Source organism: Pleurodeles waltl, chromosome 8 (assembly GCF_031143425.1).
Source record: "Pleurodeles waltl isolate 20211129_DDA chromosome 8, aPleWal1.hap1.20221129, whole genome shotgun sequence".
Classification (NCBI taxonomy): Eukaryota; Metazoa; Chordata; class Amphibia; order Caudata; family Salamandridae; genus Pleurodeles; species Pleurodeles waltl.
In genome coordinates, this window is record NC_090447.1 from 1,424,796,193 (window position 1) to 1,424,810,640 (window position 14,448).

General features: G+C 42.8%; 1 protein-coding gene across 5 annotated transcripts in view; it reads right to left on the reverse strand.

Annotated features, from left to right (window-relative positions):
• Positions 1-14,448, reverse strand: part of KCNJ6 (potassium inwardly rectifying channel subfamily J member 6) — a 1,253,811-nt gene that overhangs the window by 613,820 nt on the left and 625,543 nt on the right. Inside the window, exon 3 of one of the 5 annotated variants that reach the window (XM_069202552.1) lies at positions 4,277-4,379. The exons of the other annotated variants lie outside the window; for them this stretch is intronic. The gene's annotated coding sequence lies outside the window, so the exon portion shown is untranslated. The remainder of the gene's footprint in view (positions 1-4,276; positions 4,380-14,448) is intronic. 5 annotated transcript variants of the gene reach the window in all.

The window sequence follows — 14,448 nt, forward strand, 5'->3', positions numbered from 1 at the left end:
GAGACATTATGTTACTGTTTCATAAACAAATGACTCAAGAGTCGTCGCCACAGAAAATGCACCATAGCATTGGTATACAAGTATAGGAAACCTTCAACCTGCATTTCAAAAGATAGAAAACAAAAGAGTCCTTCTGCTAGCATTTCTATCTATGGTGAGCAAAAAAAAAAAAACAAGCATTGAGAATGCGAATAGATCTGGCTTATAAATTAAAAGGGTCTTTTGGGTCAGTGATTGGTGTACACACTCAATAAGGCATCATACATGCATTCTCTCACTTTGCACTCATGCATCCATTCATCAATCCACTGACTCATCCTTTCATTCACCCTGTGACACAGGTAAGTACACACAAACTCAACTACATGTGCAAGATAAATTTAAAGACTACAAGTTGAAAGAAGAAAACATGCTGCTTTCTAAATGTGATTGGCATACGTTTGTAACAATGAAGCTAAACCTTGCAGCAGGTTTCGGACTTGCAAAGGTACAGTGAATAATCTATCATTGTTTTAAAGTCAAATCATGGTCTCCACATTTAGAAGCAACGTGTTGGCCCTCCTGAAATAGTAAAACAATGATACACTATGGACAACAGCATTCCATAACAATCTCTTGGTTTAGAAGAAGTGACCACGTGGAATGTGGCACACTGAAGATGAAATGAATGGTAGGCAAGCAACCTGTTACCACTGTCTGGAGAGCTGTAGTATCCTCTCAAGAAACATTAAAATAAAAAGAGGAGAAGAAATACAAGGGGAACTATAAAGGAGAAGATTCTAAACTAAAGGACTGGCCAACCAGCCCTGATACTGAAGCACACTCATTTTCAGGTGGCTGTACACAGGTGATCAGTACATGTCATCATTCAGAGGGCAAAAGAGCCAATTGATGCCGAGTGAACCATTATCCCATGCAGTTCCCAGTCATGGACAGAAGCAAAGTTCAAATGACACGAGACAGACCAATGGCAGAACTAAGTGGCCCCAATTTATTAATATAGATGTCTGCATTATTTATGTTTTTTAATTGCAAGATCCTGGAAGACATCAAAGACGAAATTCAAGCAAGAATTATTACAGTGCAAATCTTCTCACCCTAAGTTTTGTCCTAGGCAGTAACCAACACCAAAATCAATCCCTAGAAACATAATTTGACATTTTGTGTAACAAATTACCTATCTGTAGGCATTAATACAGAGAAATGACAATCCCACATTAAATGCCTGTTGATTTTTATGTATTTTACCAAAATACCTATGTGTATTCTTCAGTATAGATAAATCAACAAGTCACACCTAAATGACTATCTACTTCAATATATGCTTTTCGAAACAAATATGTTGGACCAGTGTCTTTGTCAGAACATTCCATAATAAACAGCTCAGGCCGATAGCCATGATCATTGTCTTGCCACCATAACAAACTGAGCCCTTCTACATTCGTTATAAACTTTGCCACAAGCCAAAAGCTGTAATACATGCTGTATATTCAGAGAAAGCACGCAAATTCGGCCCAATCAAATCCTGTATTTAGGAAAAACAACATGCAAGTGACGTCTCAGTAGGACTCTGAAAGTTCTTTTTTGTTGATCACATAAGGGCAAGTGACATTTGCACTGTGAAACCAGACCTAAAAATCCATGTAGGTTAATGACTTCCCTCCTCCAATCTGTATTGCTGTCAGAAAAAAACACCATAAATTATCAAGTTATCTATGACACTTTAATAGCATTGCAATGTCAGATACATGTGCCTAAAAGGTCAAGTTCAGACAGCTAGATAAATAAACAAAATGATTATAGTTGCAGGGAGGGCAGTTATTTTTTTGTGGAAGCACACAACTTCTGCCCAATCAAACATGTACTCCTAGCTCCAAACATGTGGGTGGAGCCAAAGCCCCTCTCCTGGCGATTCTCACACATAATCTTGTGACAGCTGTGTTATCAAATCAGCCCAAAGACAGTAATACCTTCACTGAAGGGGAAGTTCCTGGGAATGCCACAAGATATCAGAACTGTATTAAATGCAGCACCATTGTCAAGTGAAGACCTTTTTGAAGGCCCGAAGTGTCCCTCTGGCAGTGCAGGAACACTTGATGGATGGCTCCCTTCTTTCCTACACCAAGGTTGTTCTCTCCCTCCTCCAGGCAACTCAAGCCTCTTCTTCTTGCCCACTTCAACCAAGGCACCCCCATTTCAGGATGCCTGAGTCTCTCCGGTTTGCCCCTACTCCAGTTGACATGAGTCTCAGCTGTTTGCCACCTAAACCCTATCCTAGGTGCTCTCACTTGCTCTATACGAGACAGGCATTTTCCTCAGCCCCCTTCCCAAGCTGCATGAGACAATCCCATGCTTCTAGTGCCAATCAGGAAAGAACAGCTGGTCGTGCAAAGTATAAGGAGTGTGTTGAGGAAACTGCATACCCTGATGAAATGCTGGCCCTCGCACAGCAGTGATAATTCTTTGCAACCTATGGGTATTGTGAAAAAATATTTAAAAGCTGCTTGAATGATATTCATATAATACTATGGAGTGCCATGCTAATAACCACATAAGCATGGACGTAATTTAGGGGTCGCCAGGTGTCGCAGTTGCGACCCCCAGCTCGCTCCTAGCGACCCCTGGTACTGCCTCTGCGACCCCTGGCCTCAAAGGCGACACAATCAGTGCCAGGAGCACAGAGCTGCTCGTTCTTCCTACATTGCTTGGGACTCCACTTCCTTTTTTTCAATCAGTTTTTTATTACATTAATAGTGAATAGTAACGTATTTTTCACTATTAGTGTAATTAAGAATGGAGTGCAATTAGCTGGAATATGACCTTCCTCAGTAGCTGAGGTAAGTAAAGAACAAATTTAAATGTATGTTGTGTGCATGCTTGCGGGTGAAAGTGTGTGTATGTAAGAGAGACTGGGGTCATTATGTCCCTGGCGTTCTTCTGACCGGCACAGGCTGGCGGTACATACAGCCACATTATGAGCTTGGCGGGTTGGCTGCAGCCAACCTGCTACTTCTCCACTCATACCGCCATGGCGATATGGAGATATCTATCTCCAGCCCGGCGACTGACAATATACTCCCCATAGCATTATGAGGCGGCCTATCACCATGGTTTTCGTGGCGTTAGCAACACCACGAAAACCATGGCGGTAGGCCCTACTGGTGACAGGGAATCCCTTCCCTGTCACCGGTAGGCGGCTCCCCCATGCCCCCCAACACTCACCTGACGCCCCACATCCAAACTCACCCCCTCACCCACCCAATCCACAAACTAACCCCCTACCCTCCCGATCCACTCACTCATCCCCCATAGGCACACACAACACAACTGACCCACAGCCACATGCACACACATCACCCCCTCCCTCCGCCCACTACATTCACAGCGTCCCTCACCCCACACCCCCCTCCCCACATACACAGACACCCACACACCACACATACACCCATTCACTTACACTGACATACACGCATTCATTCACAAACTGACATACACGCATTAATTCACACACTGACATACATGCATTTATTCACACACTGACATACACGCATTCATTCACACACTGACATACACGCATTCATTCATGCATACTTCCAGACATACTCACACTCACCATTCTTATTCGCATTCACTCACACGCATACACCCACGCAAACAAAACAACACACACAGACGCATTCACACACACACTCAGACATTCATGCACACACTCAGACACACACAACACCCACCCACCTCCTCCCCTGTCGGAAGCCCTGACTTGCCTTGGGCGAGGAGGTCTTCCGGCAGGGAACGGGAAGGGGCACTGCTGCCCCCAGCAGCGCCCCCCCAGCAGAACACTGCCAGACCGTATTACTGGTCATAATGTGGCTGGCGGCGTACTTCTGGCATGGCGTGCTGGTGGTAGCTGCGCCAGCTTATCACCGTCCATTACCATGAGCACTGCCGGATTTCTGCCCTTATTGTGACGGAAGTCAGGCAGTGCTCATAATATGGCGGACGGATGGTAGTCGTGGTGGCGGTATGCTGGCGGCCATCACTGCGGCAGTAGGCGGTATGTACCGCCAATGTTATAATTAGGGCCTGTGTGTATGAGTGGATGTGTGTGTATTTGTAAGCATGTGTGTGTGATTGAAAGTAAACATGAAATGGTGTGTGATGTCACTTATGCTACCCCTGGCATTTTGGTGAGTTGACGTCCGTGCACATAAGTAGTTATAAATATTTCACCTATTAATCAAATGTGGATTTTGCCTTCTATTTTCGTGAAACTTACCATAAAAAATGCTTGGAAATCTTTTACAGACTTAGCAGGCTCAGAAGCCATAGTGTTCAGTGTTGTACATTGCACATTTTCCAACAGCACCTCACTTTCAAACCTGGCAAAGAAAGTAGGATTTTGTGAGAATAATGAAACCAGTATTCTACAAATGAATTACAACATCTCTTCAGTGCCATTCTGAGCTTCCTTGAGGTGAAGATCCAGATACTTACACATTAGATAGGTTTTCAGTGAGAGTGAGACATTTCTATCACATGATCATTCCGCACTGACTTGTAGTAGGAGAAAGTGCACGTACAGTGTGTTGATTTTACATGAATATTAGTAGTTAGCTCCAACTGATCCATTTGTAGTGATAGTCCCAGTCAGCTGAAATGGCAATTGTTTTGGATTTTTTGCTTTGCTGTCTGCTATTTTGCATTAATGCTATTTAAACTCTAGGCTGTCCAATGTGTTATGCTTTATTTTTAACTTCATGCCAAATGAAACATTCAACTTTTAACACTTCCAGCAAGTAGTATACACTAACTGTAGTATGCTCGGTTGGCTATTGATTTTCTCACAGTTGTTGACCTAAAGACACACTAGGGTCCGTTTAACAACATCTACTCCCTGCTTGAAAAATACCTGTGTTAAATTCCGTGTCTTCTTAGAAGCAGATGCCCAAGAGCTATAATCTTTATAAAATATTGTTCACTTTGACACCATACAATTAGGCTTGGTGCTACATCCACTCTTTCTTCCCTTTAATTTAAATGTTCTTCCCCCCTCAAATATTGTGGGGCAGATGTTCTCCTCAAACAGGGCTGTATTTTTTCTATTAATCTGACTGCTGAGATTTGTGCACCGGCCTACCCCATGTGCCGGTGCACAAGAGTCCTCAAACTGCAGCTTTCACTGCCTACAACCCTGGCCTGAAGCAGTGAAAGCTCTAGTTTTAGTCCTTGTTTGTGCACCAGTGTGCACAGACAAAAACCAAGATAAGAGGAGAGGAGTAGAGGACTTACCTGGGTCTTCCCGGGAGGGGTCCTCCTCTTTAGTGGCTGCCTTCCTCCTCTGCTTTGGTGCAGGCTGCAGCCAATTTATGGGATGCACAGCGCAAGCACAGACTGCCTGCACCTGCGCTGTGCAGCCCAATTGGGCTGCAGTGCGCACCGGCTGAGCTCTGCTCCGCTGGTGGGCTAACAGAGTTTTTTGGAGAACTCCGTGCTGCAAGTGGAGCACGGAGTTCCAAAAACTCTGTTAGCTCCGCCAGCGGAGCGTAGCATTTCCCACACCCCTAGTAGTGAGATGTATTTTGCTTCTATCGAGCGGGCAAAAGGCCTGGGTATGGAGAGGTGTTTTTCCTTGAGCAAGATAGCCTTTTGGGGGCTGTGTCCAGCCCATTACTGTGCTTCAAAACTTACCTACTTTGTCACTGGAAGATGCATCCCACTCCTAGGCCCTTTGTCTTCATAGTCAGCATGGCTCCAAACACAGTGAGATGGGGGGGCAGCCCCAGAACTGGCGCGAAGTGACTACAAGAGAGGGTTTGCCCATTATCATAGACAAACCCTTGGTGGGCACAGGGAGCTCTGACCAGGTGAAGAAGGATTCTTCATGTTGGATTTAGGTGGAGAAAGTTAGAAAGTGACTGTGGGATAGTTTACAGTAAAAGACACAGGAAGTGCTGTGAAAGTGGGTATGGTCACCCCTGGGAACTTTCACCCCATTGGTTAGGGAGTGAAGAGGAGTTTTCTCCCCCAGCAGACTCCCAATAGCCATAAACGTGGCACCACCAGGACTCTCCTCAGATCAGTTCTCAGCCTGTAGAAGATCAGATGAAGACTGGACCTTCTGTTTATGACCTCAGAAGGGTGTAAACCTGCTCTCCTGATTTTACCCGGGACAAAGAAATGGCTGGAGGGTCATAAAGCTGACATCCTCTTTGGGCTACAGAGGTACAACAAGCTCCAAGATGCTTTTTTCCTGCATTCTTAGCTGACCAGTTCCAACTGGACCTACCCAGGACCTTTCTGCTGGCCCCTGCTGGAGTGAGTCTTCGCCCCTCGGTGCGGTCCCTATGGTCCTGGGCCTCTGACTGGTGTCAAAGTGTACTCTTCTTGAAGTTTCTTGAGACCTCAGAAACTTTTTCACCAATTTATTTCTCTGAGAATTGATGGGGGACCGGGACAAATCTGTTAGGCCAATCTGATGAAGGTACATCGCCCTTGGGCCAAAGATTTGGGATGCTCCCGCTATGCTCTTGTCTGCAGCAGCATATTCAATCCAGTGGGACATTCAGGAGAAGGTATCCGGCCTCATGTAGCTCTCAACATCTAAAGCCTGCAGCATTGCCCCGCTAGAGGAATCAGAGCTCCAAAAAAGCCAGTATGTCCAAATGCACAAATCTACCCAGGTGAAGGCGTGAAATGTATCTGGCCACCAAGGGTCCTTCTCTGGATACTAAATTGAAATTTCTTCTACTCTGATTTTTACCACTAAAAGTCAACAACTTTACAAAGTCCTTGTCCAGCAGCTATCTGACAATGTAAAACCCTCATCAGCCACAGCCTGCTGCCTTGCCCCTCTGAGAATTTTTGACTTCTATCCCAAAGACTATGTTTGAAGGTAAAACTGTTCACTGGGATGAACCTGGTCCCTGTATCCAATCTGCTATCCATTGCAGTTGGCCTTACACCTTGCCCTTGTAGTTTTGTGTTGTCTTATTTATTAAAACTTGCTCTATTCTAATTGGTTTAAGATTTTTTTCTTGTGAAGTGTTATTAACTTTATTAATGTTTGAGTGCTGCATGAATACTTAAAACATTGCCAGTAGGTTAAGCATGAATGTTTTGTGCCAAGCTACGAGAAGGTTAGGCACATGATTATTCAGTAACTTTTGTGGGTTACCCTGATGTGGATTGTGACTATTATGTGAGGTGGGTTCTCATCCACCTCAACCAATACTCTAATCTCTTACAGTCTAGAAATCTCCACAAATCCAAGAATGGAAAAGCTGACAAAGGGCAGACTTGTACTTAGTAGGTAGTTTCATTAGTTCGCCAATGCAAGTATAACATCAGTAAGGCCTTAAATTCCAAAAAAGGGGAATTATACACATCATTAAGGCCTAGCTATGAATGCACATAATTCTCCTTTTGCCTTTATTTATTCATGCACATTTATTTTCAGCCTTAAAAGTATAAAAAATAAGTTTTGGATATGCTATTATTCACTGAGCACCTTAAAGTTTATTAAAACAATCACAAAGCTCAATGAAGTATTCTACAGTGCATTTGTCCCAGCCATTCAAACCGCTACACGGATTGACTGTATCACCATCATTGGGACATTTAAGTTGACCCTGAAATTGCCATTACTTTGCACAAAAAACTTTAAAATATTGTGTGTGTACCACGAAACAGTCTACACAGCAACATGGGAAGCACCATGCCCTGCAACAGTAACCTCAAGAAATGGCAAACGGCTTAGTCACATTCTCAATAGTTGTTTTAACAGAACTAAGCTTTTTGACACTTTTTTGCAGTCTATAAAATAAAAACCAGTATAATGAGAGTAATAACTACAAAATACCTTTTAGAAATTGTTAACAGATCTAAGACTGCTTCCATTTATAATGCATTTGTCATTTTTTGATCAGTAGCCTAAAAGAACTGACTGAGATAGGGCCTGATTACAATCTGTACGGTAATGAGGCTCTTCAATATTGACATGATATTACTGTCAATATCAAAGTAGTTGACCAACTGCAATTCAAATCCATCCACTAATTATGGCCTATATCTAAAAGGAAGTCAGCATGAGGCCCAGCACATTTTAGGAAGACCTAGTTCATCTCAAGAAGAATGGTTCGGAAATAAATCCTACGCTTAAACCATCTTCTGTGTGGATAGCGTGGCCTATTAAGTAAGAAGGAAGTAAGGATGAAGTATGGAGGAAATGCGCACTTGCTAATTGTTATTTTTTTCCCAACAAAAATATTTTCCAATGGGAAGAAAGGTGCATCCACCCCATGGAAATATGTGGGTGTTTGCTGCTTGTCACACGCTTTTATTAATAAATATACATTCACAAATTGTATATGAAAACCACTGGTTAGGATTATGAATACCCATAAAGTTATAAGTTTGTGTTTTTGGTAATATCCCTAATATCCAGCTACTGCTGCTTGCTTTGGAACACCTGCAGTCACAATGTTCACATTGCAACCATAAATTTCTGAATGCGAAAAATATCCAATATTGGCAAATTTCCCCCATAATAAGTGGTCATTAGGATTAGACATTTCCACAAATTGCAGTTCATTGAAAGTGAATTTTGGAATTATGTTGCTAAATCCTAGTTTTTTAATGTAAGCAGCACCTACAACTGCAAAATACTTTGTGAATGAGATTGTTTGACAATTCACATAGGATCCCTACTGACAGTGGTTATAACTATAGATGAGCTATGGCTCATGCAGAATTCAACGTCGAATTTGAGTCATTCTTGTGATATCTTTTCTAGATTTATCTAGGAACACAGAGGTTGGTGTTCTATACCCCATTGCACCAAGGACTTAGTCAATGTGCCAACCAGAATCATATAGTCAGTTTTACTGCAACCATACCATAACCTACTGAGTAATATGTGAGCAAAAAGTGTTTCAGATAATTATGGATTCCTTGAGACCTTACAAGGATAGCTAATGCCAAACCCTTCTTATTGAAGACTTACACTCTTATAACACTAGAACACAAGGGCTACATGCTAAATACGCTTTAAATACTTCTTTATGATCAGAATCTCCTACTTGAGTGTACGTGATATAAATTATCACCACAAGAAAGACAAGTAAAACAGCAGCACCAATGTTCACCAAAAATGTAATTAAGAGGAAACACTCTAACATGGTTGCGGTGCTAAGTCTATAGCAATCCTAAACGCCTCCAACGCATCCAAAACGCCTCCGCCCAGCTGATCCTCGACGTACCCCGCCGCAGCCACATCTCCCACCACCTGAGAAACCTTCACTGGCTCCCCGTGGACAAGAGGATCACTTTCAAGCTTCTTACCCACGCTCACAAAGCGCTCCACAACACCGGACCAGCCTACCTGAACAACAGTCTCAGCTTCTACAACCCCACCCATCAGCTCCGCTCCACAAACCTCGCCCTGGCCATCGTTCCCTGCATCCAACGAAAGACCTCCGGTGGCACATCCTTCTCATACCTCGCCGCCAAAACCTGGAACACCCTCCTACCAACCTGCGACAGATTCAACACCTACTCACCTTCAGAAGACTCCTCAAGGCCTGGCTCTTCGATCAGTAACAACAGCACCCCGCGCCTTGAAACCCTCACGGGTACGTAGAGCGCTTTATAAATTCAATGATTGATTGATTGATTGATTGAAACGTATTCTGCTTCTTCTAGGTGCTAATTGATTTTTTTTAGAACAGAAAATAAAACCTATGTCGAGTTTCACAAATAGTATACACCGGCAAACCAATTTGAACAATAGATCTTATGTTGAAAAATCAGAGAATAAAGGAGAGATGCCTCTCAATCCGGCAGCCTTCAAGTGGAACTGGAGGTATGATTCTATGCAGCCTGTTCTAGTATTGCCTGGCATGAAGATTCTCTTTTGCCCTTCACTCTCCTTGTACAACTTTCATAACATGATCTCATTGCTGTTAGAAACTCATAGCAAAAACAATTAACAAAAGTGGCCTGATGCCCCTTCAACAATCATCAGTACACAAGATGGTGTTCTTTTGTAGTAACAAAAGTAAATGAGGCAACCTCATATAAATTCTTAGAAATCAATAACAAGCTAATGTAAAATGAAGCAATCAGTGTTCAAAGTAAACACTTCAAATATATTCAGTAAGCTTGAGTATCACATTATAAAGCATAATAATAAACTAAAAGTGTGTCATATTATTCAGATGAATTCAGCATTCTACTAATTATATGTATTCTCCTTTTGATTGATTGTCACACGCACCTCAAGCAGGGAATACCTAGAAAAATATTTATAACACTTGTATGGTGAGAATGCTCTGTCATTTTCGCAAGCCATTGAATGAATGGGAATGGTGATGTTTCAACACATTTAGCTAGGTTCGTCAAGGTTTCATAATGCATCTCCTCTGAGTGTTAATCCCTGTTTGTGATCCACAAAACATGGATTTAACTCCTAAATAGTGTAGACAAACATAATTTCTCATTAGAGCCAATCTTCTTAACGGATAAGAAGCGGACATTCCTGCATGGGAATGCCCTCCAAAGTTTGGGAGAAAAATAAAAAAAAGAATGAGTGGAATGCCTCAATTAATTGCCGCAGCTAGTAATTATTCTAGAAGTCGTTCTTGTTCACCATTCTTTTGAGCACTGTGCCACTCCAGGCACGGAGCATCCCTAGGCAGATAAGTCTAGGTTCTGCTCCATTAGTCATGCTTGAACTGCCTGGCTACATCCCCTAAAAATGGGAACAAAAACGAATCCAGACTGGTTTTAGCTTTGTTGGGACTCATCAGGGAGATAAAGTTTAAGTCCTATAGCACCGCAAGCTCAGGATTTGGGTCTAGGCACACCCATCACAAAAAAAAATGGTGTACATTTTGGATGAATCTCAGCTTCCAATGTAGCATCATCAACAAATGAACTTGTTTGTGGGTATTCGTTAACGTTTCATTAAATTGCTCCTATCAAGGGGAAGGAAGAAACAGATTTTTAGGGAAGGAGATGGAAATGAATACCCTCACATTGATGTGGATACAGGAGGAGGGGTTTCTCTGTTTGGAAAAATTGATTTAAAATGTAATTACGGGTATACTAATGAAATACATTTCAGTGTGTGTAACACAACCTTGGCAGAGTGTTAAATAGGAATTCACAAAATTTTTCAGGGAATTCCTAGGGAATCTGCATGTGTCATAACCTCCCAGGAGTACTCCTTGAAAAGTATGTGAACTCCAGAAAAGTGTAAACTTCATGCAACTGGGATGGGATTAAAAAATCGAACTCTTTTGCGATTCAGGGTAGTAACTCCTTTTCGCAAAGTGAAATGCTTGCTTTGCGTTTGAAAAAATGCAAGAGGTATTTCAGAATTACAGACAAAAAGCTGGCCACTTTTCCAAAATTATAAAGTATTATTTTTACAGAAATGGTTCTGTTTATGTATGTATGAAAATAAAATGCAGCACAGACATCTCTGAATATTCAAAGAGCTGGCCACTTTTCCAAAATTAAGAAGTATTATTTTTACAGAAATGGTTCTGCTTATGTATGTATGAAAATAAAATGCAGCACAGACATCTCTGTATATCCAAAGATGTCAGGTATGGTCGTGTCCGGTAAAAAAAAAAACACCTGGTAAACAGCTGAGGTTCACAAAATTATCCATGATGCAAGATTATGTTGCAAACCTTCTAAATAAAGAAACCTACCATATAATGAATTAATTGATCGTCTGCTGACCATTAAAGGCCTTTGCCTGTCATACACAGGTTATTTAAAGTGTTAGGCAATTAGCCTCCATTCAAAATCAGAGTTCATTAGCACATAATTTGCAAGTGTATATTCACACTTGATTGACCAAACATTCTTAAAAAACCCACCTTCCAAATGTGTGGTTGTAACTTAAGACCATAACTTAAATGTTTGAAAGGGTTAACTCTTGAGAAGTGTTGAAGATAAATGTACATCATAATTGCTATTGTCTTAATCGTGCCATAATGCCCAACGATTAATATATCTGCATTTCCGCATGCTCTGGACCCTCATGCCCCCTGCTCAGGGATGCACTCAGCCCTGTGACTTAAGTGATCACTGGGAGGTCCTGGTAATGGTCTACAAGCTCACCAGAATTTTAAATGGTTCTCCCTTTACCCAATGACTATTAGAAATGGGGTCTTTGGTTGGCAGTCAGGTTACCCCTTGTCCAAGAAAGGACCCTCACTCTAGTCAGGGCAAAGGAGAAACACACCTGGTTAACCCCCACTTACCACCCTTGGTAGCTTGGCACTAGCGGAAAGGCTTATCTCAGAAGCAATGTGTAAAGTATTTGTACCAACACACACAGTAATACAGGGAAAACAATACAAAATGGACACCACACCAGCTTAGAAAAATAGGTAGTATTTATTTAAATCAAACAAGAAGAAAACGAAAAAGATCCAACATACACAAGTCAAGATATGAATTTTCAAAAGAATAAGAGTCCTACTCTGGAAACGTTGATTTTACACAAAATACCTGGTTTGCATAAAAAATAAAGCCGCACAGGCGAGCATGCGTCGTAAAAGTCAGCGATGCATCGATTCCTTACTCGCAAGTGAGGCCACGCGTCATTTCTTCTCCGGTCGGGGAGGTGATGCGTCATTTTTTCTCCTACGCAAGAGAGCGATGAGTCGATTTCCGGACAGGGTACCTCAGATCCGTGCAGGTTTGCGATGACTTTGATGCCCACCGACGATGCGTGCGAAATCTGGTTGCATGGTGTTAGAAAACCGCTCTGTGTGGGGTTTGCATCATTATCTGTAGCCGCAAGTGGGTGTTGCATTGTTTCTCCATGCAAGATGCATCAATTTTCCAGCTGCGATGCAGGTGGGGCGTCGGTTTCAGTCACAAAGTGGGTGGCACGTTGTTTTTTAGCCGCATTGTAGGTGGTGAGTCAAAAATGTTCCCTCATGGTGTTCTGTGCGTGTATTTCAGTACTTGTTCTGCCAACTTCACCTTTTCAAGGGCAGAAGGACTGGATAGGGCACCACTTGGCAGGACAGGCATCTCAGCAGAGAGTCCAGTGCTGGCAAAGGAAGTCTTTGATGGCCCTGAGACTTCAAAACAGGAGGCAAGCTCAGTTCAAGCCCTTGGAGATTCTTCTCAAGCATGAATATACCATAAAGTCCAGTCCTTGTACCCGTTCACAGGCAGACACCTCAACTGCAGGATAGCGCCACAAAGCACAGTCACAGGCAGGGCAGCACTTCTCCTCAGCTCTTCAGCTCTTCTCCTTGGCAGAGGTTCCTCTTGGTTCCAGAAGTGATCTAAAGTCTGGGGGTTTGGGTCCACTACTTATTCCCCTTTCTGCCTTTGAAGTAGGGAAACTTCAAAGGAAAGTCTCTGTTGTTTACAGGATCCTGCCTTGCCCGGGCCAGGCCCCAGACATACACCAGGGGGTTGGAGACTGCATTGTGTGAGGGCAGGCACAGCCCATTCAGGTGTATGTGACCACTCCTCCCTCCACTCCAGCCCAGATGGCTCATCAGGATATACAGGCTACACCCCAGCTCCCTTTGTGTCACTGCCTACAGAAAATTCACAAACAGCCCAACTGTCAGTTTGACCCAGACAGGAAATCCACAAACAGGCAGAGTCACAGAATGGTTAAAGCAAGAAAATGCCTACTTTCTTAAAGTGTCATTTTCAATCTAACAATCTGAAAACCAACTTCACTAACAGATGCATTTTTAAATTGTGAGTTCAGAGACCTCAAGCTTCATATTTCTATCTGCTCTAAAGGGGAAACTGCACTTTAAAGATACTTAAAGGCAGCCCCCATGTTTACCTATGCGAGAGATAGGCCTTGGAACGGTGAAAAACGAATTTGGCAGTAGTTCACTGTTATTACATGTAAAACACATCAGTACATGTCAGACCTTTAACATACACTGCACCCTTCCCATGGGGCTACCTACGGCCTACCTTAGGGGTGCCTTATATGTATGAAAAGGGAAGGTTTGGGCCTAGCAAGTGGGTACACATGCCAGGTCGAATTGGCAGTTTAAAACTGAACACACAGCCACTGCAGTGGCAGGTCTGAGCCATGTTTACAGGGCTACTTATGTGGGTGGCACAACCAGTGCTGCAGGCCCACTAGTAGCGTTTGATTTACAGGCCCTGGGCACCTCTAGTGCACTTTACTAGGGACTTACTAGTAAATCAAATATGTAAATCAGGGATAAACCAATCACCCATACAATTTCACGTTGGGAGCACTTGCACTTTAGCACTGGTCAGCAGTGGTAAAGTACCCAGAGTAACAACAACAGCAAAAACAGAGTTCAGCACACAGTCAACAACCTGGAAAGCAGAAGCAAAAAGTTAGGGGAGACCACCCCAAGGATGCCAGGTCTAAGAGTAACAAATTAAATACGCTGAGGGACACGTTCTGGGGCA